Raw genomic sequence first — 13,749 nt, forward strand, 5'->3', positions numbered from 1 at the left:
TGGATTAAAAGTTAAACCTTTAGACCTGAATAACTCAAACTGAGCTCCAGATCTGAACATAACTTCATATGCACAATTCAAACAAGCTAATTAAATTTTTAACATAAGCAATTTTGCTTATGTGGGAAAAAGACTATCTAGTACAAGGTATGTCCATCCCAAGATAAATCTCCTCAAGGATATGACTTACGTGATCTTCTAAGTGCCCTCACAATAATTACACTTTCTGAACTCTGCTGCTATGGAACTCTTATATCCAGTATTGCTTGAGGACACCAAGATAAATAGTGAGCAGCTGTGATGGGTTGATGCTGGCCAGATGCCAGTGCACCCATGAAAATCATTTATTCTTTTATGCTTTAGTATAAACAAACAAGTTGCATGTTAATAAAGGCATAGATAGCTATTCCACAAAAATTTGCATGTTCATTTCATAAAGTAGCCACCACCCTTCATCCCAACCACTTCATGTGAAGAATTCAGGTATGTAAGGCAAACCAAAGCCTTTCAGTTTCATTACCTTGCCCAAAAGCCCAAGTTAAGAATCCAGCTTTGGGCCAAAACACCACAGTTCTTAGTACAAAACAGGAATAATGGAGTTACTTTCAAAGATATACTGATAGTTAACAAGCAGTAGACTTAAAAAAAAATTCCAAATTTATTTGTGTGGTTTTTCATTAGTGTCATTCACTCATCCAATATGCAGCTATGAGAAGCTGCTGAGTGCAGTGGAGTCTGGCAGGGGCTTGTGTGATCAGGACCTAGCTCTGCATAATGACCACATTGATAACGTCTCAGGCTGGCAGCCGAGGCACACAGCTCAGACATCCCAGCACCCTTTTTCTCTGTTCCACAGTTAGTGCAGCTCCTTGCCTCTACGAGTGCCTTACCAGCATGGCCAGCTGATTTTTCCAGGTGGAGATGAAGTATGTTTATAATACCCTTCAAACTATTCAGCTGCAGGAACTGCAGAGAATTGCAAAGGGTTTTATTAAATGCAAGGAGAACAAAGAACTCACAATCTCCTGTAGCATATTAAAAAAGTGGTTCCATGCACAAGCAAATAAATAATGATGCGTTCACATAAATATAATGGATTTCTCTCCTCCATCTATGGTTCTTTCCCTCCTGCAATTATTTCTGAGTGAAGTGAAATTGTAAATAGCTTTACCCACTAAATGATCTTGAGAAAATTATTTCTGAAGTGCCACAGTGCAGCTTGGGGGCTTTTCCCAATCATTCAGTGCTCAGATGATTAGCTTGAAGCAAATTTTTGCAACTATGCTCACCAGGGCAAAAACACATTGTGAGGAATGATGAAAGGAGAACCTAAGTCACATTTGATTTTCAACAGAAAAAGGCTTAGAAACAGGATTGGAAAGATGCTGAAGGCCACAACAGAAGTGCGCGCAAGAGCTGGGGTTGTGAACTGGAACAGTGAAAGCTGTAGTTATCCATACTGAAATAGCTAATGTACAAACTTCAGTTCAGGATAGAGATGCCAGGCTTGGACTGCAAGAGAGCCAAGGAGAGCAGTGAGCACTGCATGTGAGAAATGAAGCACACTGGAAAAACTGCCAAGAAAAGCCAGGTTGGGGCAGCACGGACGAGCGAACAGCCCTGGCAGAGCTGTACAGTGCCCTGCACGGGGCCTGGCTCCAGCCAGCAATGCTCAACCTTTCACAACTCAAAACAGACCAGCACAAATCCATCACTTCTACAATTTCTTCACAGTCTCAAGGCCCTTTATCTCTCCAACTAAGGGATCAAGAAAATAAGTAATTATCTATCTGGTTTGAATTAGTTCCTTCTAGAAAGTGGTAGAGAAGAGCCTTTGAAACACCTGTGTAAAACATTCCTGTGACTAAACTAATCTTCCACACCATTACCAAGATTCCTCTACGGAAAGGCAGGCATGAAACTGTTCTGATTGAAGAAATGTACTGCCTTGGTCAGAAGGTGATTCTTTTACCCAGTAGGTTTCAAGAAAATCTACCAATTCCCTCCAATTTCTGTGAGAAGCTTACACCTTAAGAGAACTCAATAGACACAAAAAAAATCTCCTTAGTCTGAATCTTTATTGTTTTTATAAAAAAGAAATAATTTGCACAACATATCACTTTGAAAAACAGTTCATCAGCACTGATGTCTCAACATCATGAATACACTAGAAGATTGAAAGATAATCAGGAAACTTATTAATCATAAATACACACAACTTGGGTTCCATCAGGCTCCACATCAGTTGAGAAGACAGGGTAAACAACCAAGGAAGGGGCAGAGAATAAGGACGTCCAAAGAATAAGTTTACTCCTGATTCTCATCATGCCCCAAGTTATTCAGCTTCAGTCTGTTAACAGGAAAGGATGCCAGGATGGCAACCCAAGTGCTGGTAGGAAATGATTGGTGCCCATCTGCTCACTATTTTTCTTCACCAAACACATGCACTGTTGTCATGCTACAGCATGGCTCCATTCTCTGATATATCCAATGCACACAAATAGGTTGCTTAGGAGGTTCTATAGCTGAGTTAAATCATTGCCAATCAAAAACAGCTGCTCATCAGAAAAAAAATGTTGCTACTGATGCAAGAGAGGTGTTGGTTGTGTTCCTTTAACTGGATGTGGTCACACAGCAGTATCTCCTCACCAAACACAACCCACACTACACATCTCTGCCTAAAGATTGTTAGCTGGAAGTGAGGTCTACCCTAGCAGAGTTAGTGTGGCAGTCTTTCACGTGGATACTGGCTGGTTCTCACCCAAGAAATCAGCAGGAGTCAGTTCTAGGGGGCATCCAATTCTGCAAGTTCTCTGCGACGGAAGAAAGATACACAATTAAGCATAGCCCTAGATATGATTGGAAGCAATAAATGTAAGAAAACCATATGTAATCTTCTTCATTTCCTATTTCCATAGAAGAATTAGCAGCCCATAAGACTGACTAGGACAGACTGAATGTTTCTGTCAGAAATAGATAGAGTAAGTGCAGGCATTAAAATGGATTTTTAAATGTATGTTGGCCTGAGGGAAACAGCTTTGCTTGAATCTTTGTAAACAGCTATTCACTCTCTCCCTGCCTTTTGAAGCAGATGTTCATTGAACTGTGAGACGGAAAAATACCCAAGTCCAGGATGTGTTAAAGATCTGCAGCCTCATCAAAAGGTTCAGGTACATCTTTTGTCACCATGATGGGTATAGCTCATCTCTGCTTACAGTAAATTAAACTGATCCCAGCAGCTGAGACCACACTGTGTCAAAGAACTAGGTGTGCAACAGAGCAGAAGATACAATTGGAAAAACCACCATCAACAACATTTTGCCAGCTAAGAAACGACTCCTCTTATCTCCATCCTCATTGCAAATTTATTACAAAGCATCATCTATTAAGGAATATCATTAGATGCCTTCTTGGCTTTGATATTTCATACTTGAAACCAAAGTTTAATTTTTGATCCATGAACACATAGTGAGGGACAAACCCAGCACAAAGCTATGAGGGAGTATCTCATCTGCTACAGTACCCTCACCTGTAAACGAGAAATGAGTAAATGGCATGGACTGACTGCAGGAAAACAATCCAATCACTTTTACCACAAAAACTTAACAGTAAGTACATAACCATTTCTGCATTAAACCAATACATTCCCAGAAATCAATGAGGTAAAAGTGCTTCAGGACCCTAAAGCCATCTCCCTAAAAATCTCCTGGCAAGAAGAAAAAGACAGGGATCTCTTTGCTCCTTTTGATATTTTTGTGTAAACGATCAGTCACCCTCTCTATTAAAATTGTACCTGTTTTTCCTTTTGAATACATTTAGATTTAGCTCCAAGTTACTGTTTTTCATTATATAGTCCTCTGCAGATAAAAGATCCATTACTGCCTGGTATTTTCTTCCTGTAAACATAATTTTATACTAACAACAGGTCACCTCCATTTTCCTTTCCTAAGGTGTCTTTTAAAAATGATGGAGTGGTGTGGCAGATAATACACCTGGGGACAGTTTCAGGTAGTTATTTTGTGCTGCACCTAATTTTCTCTCTGATATTTGGGATGATCCAAAAGTTGTGTATGCAGGTTTCACATGGGAACTAGTCAGGAATTTGATGAAAGTATGGAACTACAGATCTGCAGAGCTGCACCGTACTTTAAAAATAGATAAGGGTTTTTCCTTCTTTGTCAGCCCCAGATTAGAAAATATTTTTTTTCCTAGGTTCAACAGAATACTGCATTTTTTCACTGTATCTTCATTCTTGGTGGAAATTTTCAATAGCTGCAATAGTTTACCCTAGAAGTGGCTGCATGTGCCTGCAGCTTGAAAGGTACATCTGGAACACTGAAACTTATTAGAGATTACTGGAGCTTTTTCAGGTAAAGGAAAGTAGTATCAAATGTATTAACTTTTATTACAGAGTAAATGTCTGCTAGAAAAAGCACTGAAGTTCTGCTTTATTTTTGACCTTGAGATTACAGTTTGTGTGTTTTAACGAGTCACTGTGGCAATCTGAAACCACACATGCTTTGCATTTAACCATGCCAACAATGATGAATCTGGCTATCAGAGAGAATACTTAAAGCTGTCAGTTTGAATTAAGGCTATATTTATCCTTTAAAATGCTGATGATAATAATGATTTCTCCCAAGAGTCAATAACTCCCTGAAAAAGATTAAAAAAGAAAAGCACGGGGAACAACAAATCAGATTTATATTTTTCACACAGTATCTTCCACTCTACCTTCTCTGCTCAGGTGAATTCAGGAGCTCTAAAGCAATGAACCTATGACTTGAAAACCTGTGGAACAAAAAAGTAGTCCCAGCACATCCCAGTAGTCCCAGGGCAAGGTCAGTGAGTCTAAACAAGCAATAATTCAAGATCTCTAAGGACAGGCTTAAAGTAAGGCACAGGCTTGTGCATTGTGTTTAGTGAAGAAAAAAGATCTCTTAGATACTATTGCCATTTTCAGAGTAAATCTTCCTTCTTCAAATCACCCTGAATTGCTCTAATCCAGAATGGTTGGCTGAAGTAATTCCATGACCTCCCTTCTTCCCCTTCCCAAAGTGATCCAGATAAAAATACATTTTCCATTTTGATTCCTCTCACAGAAGAAAAATGAGCGGAGAAACACAAGGGTAGTTGCACAGGTGTTCTTACTTCATACATAAAAGAATAATTTGGTTTGAAATGTTTTCAGCATTAAGAAGCAGAAATTTAGCAAGAATTGAAAAAAATTCAGTACTTTGGAGAAAACGATTTGTTTTTAGAATGTGTGGGTGATGTGGAGATGTCACAACTAGTGTGATTTCCAGTACAACTTGATCAAATTGCAGAGACATCAGTACTGGTACACAGTGCTAGACTGTCACCCCTAAAGTCCACAGAGTAGATACAACTTGAGTTATAAAGGAGAGATTCCTATTGATTCCTGCAAATGGGTTACACTGGGAGAGGCATTTTCCAGAAAGCAGACTGAGTTTCCTTCAGTATTTCAGCTGAAGATGTCAAAGATGTCAGAAAACCATCAGTGTGCTCTTCAAAGAGGGCTCCTTGTATACAGCCAAATGAAATTCCTCTAAATGAAAATAGTCAGCCAAAATCTCACAAAGCACATAACTCTCGATCACTATGGAAGTGGACTGGCATCCACCTTCTTTCTTCTGCAAATTCCAGTCATCCTTTCTTGTGCTGTAACTATCAGCAGAACCTGCTGAACACATATCTGTGGGCAAATAATGAATTGAAAGGATGATAATTATCTCCATGTGGAAACCTAAGGCCTGTACATACTTCAGGTTGTCAGATTGAAAATTACATCTATTAAGCCAAACAAATTACTTGTGTACTGTACTAGAGATAACCCAGAAAGGCTTCTTCTACCTTCGTACCAATCTGTGATAATTTAGATGATAATAAGTGATGATTTGCTACATTAAATGATTGCAATAAGTCCATAATTTTTTATCCTATCAATTGGTCCCTCTCAATTAAAGAAAGAACAGAACTAATCATTGCAAGCCAAGGCTTCCTAGGAGATCTTCTCTTGCTATCATTGAACTGAAAAGAGGGGTCACGAGGTCACCATCTGAAATCTACCCAGATCTGTTACCACTGTTGCACCAACTGATAACAGTCTGTATGGTTTCATTCCAGCCTGCACACTGCAAACATATCTCACTAAAACTATAACCTTGGTTTATTTCCATATGCTGGGTAATTGCCATGTACTAAGAGATAAATTAAAAAGATTAACCAAAGTACTAACTACAATAAAGCAGCTAATTTAAGAATTTCAGCTCTATATTATCTTCTCTTTATTGAAATGGAACTTAAAAATCCTCCCTCTGCTTCAGCTAATGATAAAATGCTAGATAAAGATAGGTTTCTCTATTCTCTATTGGTTGACAAATAACAGTTTATCCTCTAATTATGCAGCTCAAATAGCATTTTCCTTGACTGCAATTCCACACTTGCATATGGATCTTAGCCTGCCTAAGTGGAAGACTGCCCCCACAGCAGTAGTTTTCAGTCTCCTGCAGGTTAGAGGACAGAGAAGCTGTCAGCATGTCAACAAAGGCATTTCCAGAAAAAATTCCTGGTGTGATGTGGAAACAGCAAAGAAGAAGAACAGATCACCAAGGCCTCACTAATACTCTGGAGTCTACAGAGCTTTTCCCATTATCTGTAAGGCTTTCAAAGCACATTGAAAAGCTCTAGTTAAACAATAAAAAAACTCCTTCAATTAACCAACAACTCATTTAATCTTCAGGGAGGATGCCTGCCCCTCTGCATCACTCCCAAAATAAACAGTATGTGCTGATGGTCAGGAAGACAGGAAAAGATTCAGGCTATTTTGGGCCTGGGTATGAAACCCAAATCCTGCACTACCAGTCACCTGCCTGGGCTCTTTTACACCCTAGAGTGTCTCTGACTGTAAGCTGTGAAGTCCTTCATTACTATTCTGAACATTGGAAAGACAAAAAGTGTGTGAAACTTCAGATGTATGCTGAAAAGGGGAGTTTAGAATGAGACTGTGCAGTTACATCTCTTTGAAATCCAAAACACAGATTTACAACATGCTGTCTTGATAGACAGTGCTCCTTGCTACCATTCATAAAATGATAAAATCATGGAGTCATTAAGGTTGGGAAAGACCTTAAACAAGTCAGACATGACTGCCTCCAGTACTGAGCCCTGGGCAACACCCCTAGAGACTGGCTGCAAGCTGGATGTGGCTTCATTTACCACTCTCTGGACCTGGCCGTCCAGACAGTTTTTAACCCAGGGAAAAGTGCTCCTGTCCAAGCCATGGCTGCCAGCCTCCCCAGGAGAATGCTGTGGGGCACAGTGTCAAAGGCTTTACTGAAGTCTAGGTAGACTACATCCATGGTTGTTGTCATTATAGTGCAAGAGTTCTATTGTCATTACATTGCAAGGGTTCCATATTGCTAGAATTTCATACCTCCTTGATGTTTCTTGTAGGCTTCTCCTCTAGGGACTGACTCTTCCTTATCCCCACAGCAGCCAAGTAACTCCAGTTCCCCTCAACCAACCAACCCACTCTTTTATAACACTCTTCTTATTGGCTACAGCTGTGGCCTGTTAACATCAGGCCTGCTCCTAACCTTTAATAATTAAACCAGCTGCAACTCTTTAGGGGGGTAAGATTACTTTCTATACTGCCTTCATTTACTTATGTTCTATCCCCCTACACATGGCCTTTCCCTCATCCACTAGTTAGGCCACCTGGTCACAATTTTTCTGACTGAAGATTAAGAGAAATCCTCTCCTCGTGGGTTGGAACATCCTGGGAGTCCTGGGAAAGGTTACATGTTCATTGCAAGTAACCTTTAGCATCACACCATAGTTTTCCCTCTTTGTATTACAAAAGCAACACAGGACTTTTTGCCTGAATTGTATTTATTCTGCCAAACTCAGAGCATGCCTATACAAAGGACATAATGATGTCTTACCCCTCTCTGTGCTCAAAGCCATCTTCAAATGAATCAGCTCAAATCTGCAGCTACATTACCATGGAGCTATGGAGCCCAGGCTAACATGTCCTGCCACTCAACAGGTCCCATTATCTGGGTCACAGTGCCAGGCTATCACAACTCTGCAAATTTTGGACTTGATCTTACTCATGTCTGAATAACTTCATAGTCAGGCAGTGTTCTTCCATCTGTCCACTCTGTCTACTTCAGCTCTGCTTGAAAAAATGTTCTCAAGCTTTATCTTAAAAACAGTTTTCTGACTCTCTTCACCTGCCTGCCTCTCTTTAGAAACTGCCCAAAAACCTCATCATGGTAACGGTTAAGAATTTTTCTGTCATCTCCAAATTCCATTTATCCATCAAAAATTTATACTGTTACCTTTTTTGGTAAAATTTGCCTTTCTGAACTTAAAAAACATTGCTCTCCTTTGTGCTTAACTGGCTGATGCAGTTACAGGGAATAATCACCTCCACTCCTAGCATTTGCTCTGCAAAGCTGAATAAATCAAAGGCTGGTTTACAATCATCTTCTGGGAAGAACAATTCATTCCTCAACAACCTAGAAACTCTTTATCTGTTCCAGAAGAAATTTATCTTTCTTGAACTGAAGTGACTAAAAGCAGACACACTTTCTAAAAGAATCCACACCAGTTTGATACAGAACAGCAATAATGCTTCCTTCCTTCTGCTGGATGTATGACAGGTCTCCTGATATATCCTGGGATATAACTTGACATTTCCATCACCTTTTCATGTTTTTTCAAAGCCCTTTGTTTCACAAAACTGCACTTTAAATCTCAGAGGAGTATGTTCATGCACAACACTTCTGATCCCTTTTAATTCCAAGCAAAGACAATCTTCATCAGAAAAAGTTCAGATCTATGTCTAGGCACAAATACCTTGGAATCTGACTATGTTCAAGAGTTAGTTTTAATTGGATCTATCTTCTCTTTGCAGTAAGCTATAAAAAATGTTCCTACTAGAGTTCAGACTTTTTCAGTTTGGGACTAATTTATATTGATGCAAAAATGCAAAGCAATTGAATAGTAGAAATACACCAGTTGTTTTCCAAAACAGTTTCTAAACCCAGTTCTTTTTCAGAAATAGTCAGTTAAGAGAAGCAGAATGTTCTCCCTGGACTGTTTTACCCACTCCATTCATCCCTCTGATGTTCTGAGTAAACCAAATACAAGAGCATTTTCTTCCCTGAATCCCTTTCATGCTTTTTGCAATCCTGCTACAATGCAAAAGATCCTGTAAAAGCAGAGTGGTTTGTCAGCCAGATCTGACACCGGCCTTGGCCTCTCTTCTCTCGAGTGGCTCTTGAAATTCAACAAGAAGATGACTCGAGTGCTGCTGGAAGGAGGGAGGGTACAGTGATGCCATTCACACCGCACTCCATACAATTTCTGAAGATCTCACAGCAACACATCACACCTAATAATCTCTTCACTACCAGCTTTAACCAGCTCCTGTGTGGATCATGACTCAGTTCAATTTTTACTAAAAAGACCATGACAGGTATTTTGTATTAGCTTACATGGGGTTTTTTCCCCTCTGGATGTCTTAGGTTATTTCTTCTACTGTAGAAATAGTTTGATTTTGAGCCAGGTTTTCAGTCAAGATAAGACTGTGAAGCTCTGCAGAAGTGAGTTCACACCACTTGATGAGCTTTCCTTCAGCAGACAGATGTGGGTTTTTTATCCCAATTGTTTCTTTAAGACAGGAAACAAATTCTACATACTGTCTATCTTTGTATTTCGGGTCAAATCCAGGACACCAGCAGCAAACTACGTAAGTGAATTTAAGTACTGAATTGGCTTCAGTTAGGAAAACTAAACAAAAAATGCACGTACTAAAAATGTACAGGGCCTGGTTACAAATAAGCTAAAATCTCAGTCAAAAAAAAAAAAAAAAAAAAAAAAGCCAAGATTTAAAAAGCAGTTTGCAAATTTGGCAGCATTTAAACCTTTTTTTCCCCCAGAGGGAATGAAAGGCCTGCTTTGTGAGATCAAGATGGGCAGAGTGATGTATATGTAGACATGGAGTAACCTGTTGAACAGTAACTTAGGAACTTGCTATTTTCAGTTCCACCAATGACATGCTTCATAACCCTCAATAAATTCCTCTATTTCTTGTGCCTCAATTTACCTACATACAAGGCAACAATAATGATTCAGACATCACACAGCAGTCTGAAAAGCAGAAAGCACAACCTAAATGTTAGGTATTGATATCAAAATTTTTTTTCATGTAAACACAGGGCAGTCCTTAACAAAAGCCCTTGTAACAAAATGGCACTGAACTGTTAGAGATCATGTTTTCACAGAATCCCTTTTAATTTAGGTCCTCCCCGAGTCTCCTTTTAGCTATGCTCTATTTTGCAGAAGTATTTTCCATATTGATTTGTCTTTGCTTAGGTAGGTTGTTTTCTTTTTTTTTTTTTTAGAATAAGAGATTTTCCAAGTGTTCTGTACATAAATAGCCTTTGAAGCAATCCAATATAATTTCAGCAATATTAATTCAATCCACTTGCTATCCTTGAAACAATTTTTGACTTTGCAGAAACCAGCGTTTGCATCTAATGTAGCAAGTATTGTAAATTGCCCTTAAGTGCTTAAAAATTAGCTTCAGGCTGTATCTGGCATCCATTTGTCACATAAATGCAGTGAATATAAGGCTTTTATCAACAACATCTAACATATCTGAAAGCCATAGAGTAACTGTCAAATGGCAACAAATTTTGTTTGAATCTAACCTAAGTAAGATTTTAAATCCAAGAGAGTGTTGCAGCCAGTTAACAGCCTAGGAAGCAAGATATTGCTACAGAAGTGTGGCAATGCATATGTTCCAATATGTGGGGTATATATGCATATATATACACCACACCTGGATGAGGAGTCTCTATTTCTTATCAAATTAATTTACAGCACATTGCAATCCCACCACATTAAAGGCACACCAGAGCTCTATGGTGCAATGAAACTGAACACACACATACTGGTATTTTGTGTGTGTGTGTGTGTGTGTGTGTGCAGGCCTGAAGTCTGAACCCTTAAGTGATTAAACAGGGAAAACTTCTAATGAAGTAAGAAGAACAAAGTTAGATGAATCCTACTGCTTTCTACCTCTAAACACAGGTGCCATCATATTAGTTTTCCAGATGTAAAGGTACAGTACTTAATTTTAAGTACTTAAAACTTAAGTAAATAATTACTTTAAAATCTGATTTTCATCACACAAGAATTGTAGCTTCCATTGAAGACAGTTATGGTCAAAAGCATTCAGCTTAGATCAGGTATAATAATAATACTACTACTACTACTACTACTACTAATAATAATAATAATAATGGTATTGAAGTAAATAAGTCTTATTGGGTCTCCTAGTTTTTAATTTTCCTCAGTTTGCAGATAAATACCTAAATAGGTGCTAACACTGCTGCATGTGTGAAATTAATGGAGAGGCATGTTCTATTCCTCACCTTCAAACTTCATTCTCTATCATGCCACAGCTTCAATAGTCCCTACAACAGTTGAAAAGCACTTTGAAAGCCTCCTAGTTCTTTTATAAGGGTCTACCAAGATTTCTATATATGGTTCTCACTACATTTTAGGACTCACTAACTTTCTTGAAAGAAAGCCTGGAGTGAATTTGATCTCCACCTTTCTAAAGAAAAATAATTTTGAGATATGAGGTATTAAAATGTTCAGCTCTTAGAGGATTACTTTTTGTAAAATCCTTTGAAAGAAAAAGATCTTTTCCTTCACCTTAAATTTTACATGGCAAGATCTTGGTTTGTGGGTAGGCAGAGCAGGAGGTAAGGCTGCCTGGTTCCTTTAATGAATTTCATATAATCACATCAGAAGCCTGTACAGAAGCAGAATTAACCAGGAATGGTTCTTTAGAAAAACCCCTTGAAACTAAGCAATCATTTGAAAAATTGGCCCAAACTCTCTTGCATTTATGCCAGTTAAAATGTGATGCAAATTCACTAGCTCCTGTAGCACTGCTTTCAGATCACAGCCATAGCAAGAAAAGAACCAAACCCAATCTTCTTATTCCCAGCTCATAAGCAACATGAATTCAGCCTGAGGTTTATGAAATCACTTCCGTGCCACATATCTCTCCATTCTTCCTCTGCCTCATTTGCTGAACAAATGAAAAAAGTCACTTTCTGTGAAAAAGCAGCAGTAATGGAATTATAGCTGTGAAGGTAACCTTAGCCCATTCCAGCTCCAGTCCACAGCAAACTGCTAACTGCTGTCCCAGAGAGCTGCACTCTGGAGTGGCCCAGCAGCAATCTCATTGACTTTAGCTTCCTGCAGGAGTAGGACACCATTCCCTCTCACCTGGACCTTCCCTGCATAGTCTGGGGCTGCTTTTCTCCCTTTTCAATTTGATATTAAGCCAATGATGCTTTATCATCTAATAATTACATAAGGTCACATTATTTTTAGATATATTATTAATCTATTGGGGGATTTAAAAAAAAGGGAAGATAAAAAAGCTAAAAAGGAAATATAATTCTCCCTCAAAGGTCCCATGTAATTTTTACAGCTATACACTGTATGGTATAATGTTGCCCCTCACAGGCTACAAGGATGAAGCTTGAAGAAGAGTAATGAGAATAAGGAGTCAAGAGGCATGACTCAGTCAGGATTTCTGGTTTCTCTTGGCAGTTCCAAAAGAATGCACTAGTCTAGTACAACACATGTTGCTCCTGTGCTGCTGGTAAAAGGGACAAGAAGATTTCCCTCCTTTCTCAGGCCATGTCAAGAGGATCAGGTAGCCACAGAGCTGCAGCCAAGAGACTGCACAGTGTTTCCTTCATCCTCTCTCCCTTCAGCTTCTGTGTGCACTGAAGCACAAACATGCCTAGCTTGAAACACTATTCTTTCATTAAAACAGAGGGGATGCAGGTAAGGATCCCCTATACATTCTTCTTACACAGGGCTTAGCACAGCTGAATGGCTCTGGGAACCATTCCTCATCTCTGTAAGGTTGTAGTCAGAAGGTTGAGCTAGGCACAGCAGAGAGAATGCAAACACATATTACAGTCAAAGAGAGAGTTGGGCTCAAGTCAAATCCAGCTCTGGATTTCAAACTCACATTAGAGTCTGGAGAGACTGCTTTTCAGAACTGAGAACCTGCTTTTAGGGGGGATGTATAATAGTAATGGTATCAGAAGGAATGAGCTGAGGTGACTGTTTGTTATTTTCTCAGGACCTAGAGAGATAAGAACAAAACAGAAATGAAAGATAGGGAGGAAGAGAGGACAATGTAGGCAGTAAACACTTATCTACTTCAAAATAACCAAAAAAGCATGATAGCAGGGAAAATCCTACAAGAAGATGCTACACTGTCAGCAAGAAAGGGCTGCTGCAGAGGGAGATCAGCAAACAGACATTCTTAAGGCCCAGGGATTTTGAATTTTAGAGAGATTAAGCTGACACATGATACTGGTGCAGGAGTAGAGCATTATGTCCAGTTCACTCTAAACATGTGTGAGTCTTAGTACTGCTTTAATTGTCTCAATACTATTTATGACATAAGCTCTGTAAGAAAGACATCTAATATGCAGAGCACACATATGGTCCCTTACTAAATACAAAATAGGACAGTCATTCCCCTCTAAGAGCAGCCTGCTTTACAGATCCAGCACAGCACAATACCACGCTGTCGCTCCCATGCCATTTGTCCCTCCAGTCATTATCAAACAGTAACGCACATTGCAAATGAGAACAGGCTAAAGGGCTAAA

The 13,749-nt window shown here is 39.2% G+C and overlaps 1 protein-coding gene and 1 long non-coding RNA gene across 10 annotated transcripts in view; both read right to left on the reverse strand.

Moving 5' to 3' along the window:
• Positions 1 to 13,749, reverse strand: part of NRXN3 (neurexin 3) — a 964,874-nt gene that overhangs the window by 304,968 nt on the left and 646,157 nt on the right. The gene's annotated exons all lie outside the window — the stretch shown is intronic.
• On the reverse strand, positions 2,060 to 7,523 carry LOC135449035 (uncharacterized). The gene is made up of 2 exons (XR_010440622.1): positions 7,457 to 7,523; positions 2,060 to 2,813 (listed from the first exon to the last, which is right to left on the reverse strand). It is a non-coding gene; the product is annotated as an uncharacterized LOC135449035 (long non-coding RNA).

This window comes from Zonotrichia leucophrys, chromosome 5 (genome assembly GCF_028769735.1).
Source record: "Zonotrichia leucophrys gambelii isolate GWCS_2022_RI chromosome 5, RI_Zleu_2.0, whole genome shotgun sequence".
Lineage (NCBI taxonomy): Eukaryota > Metazoa > Chordata > Aves > Passeriformes > Passerellidae > Zonotrichia > Zonotrichia leucophrys.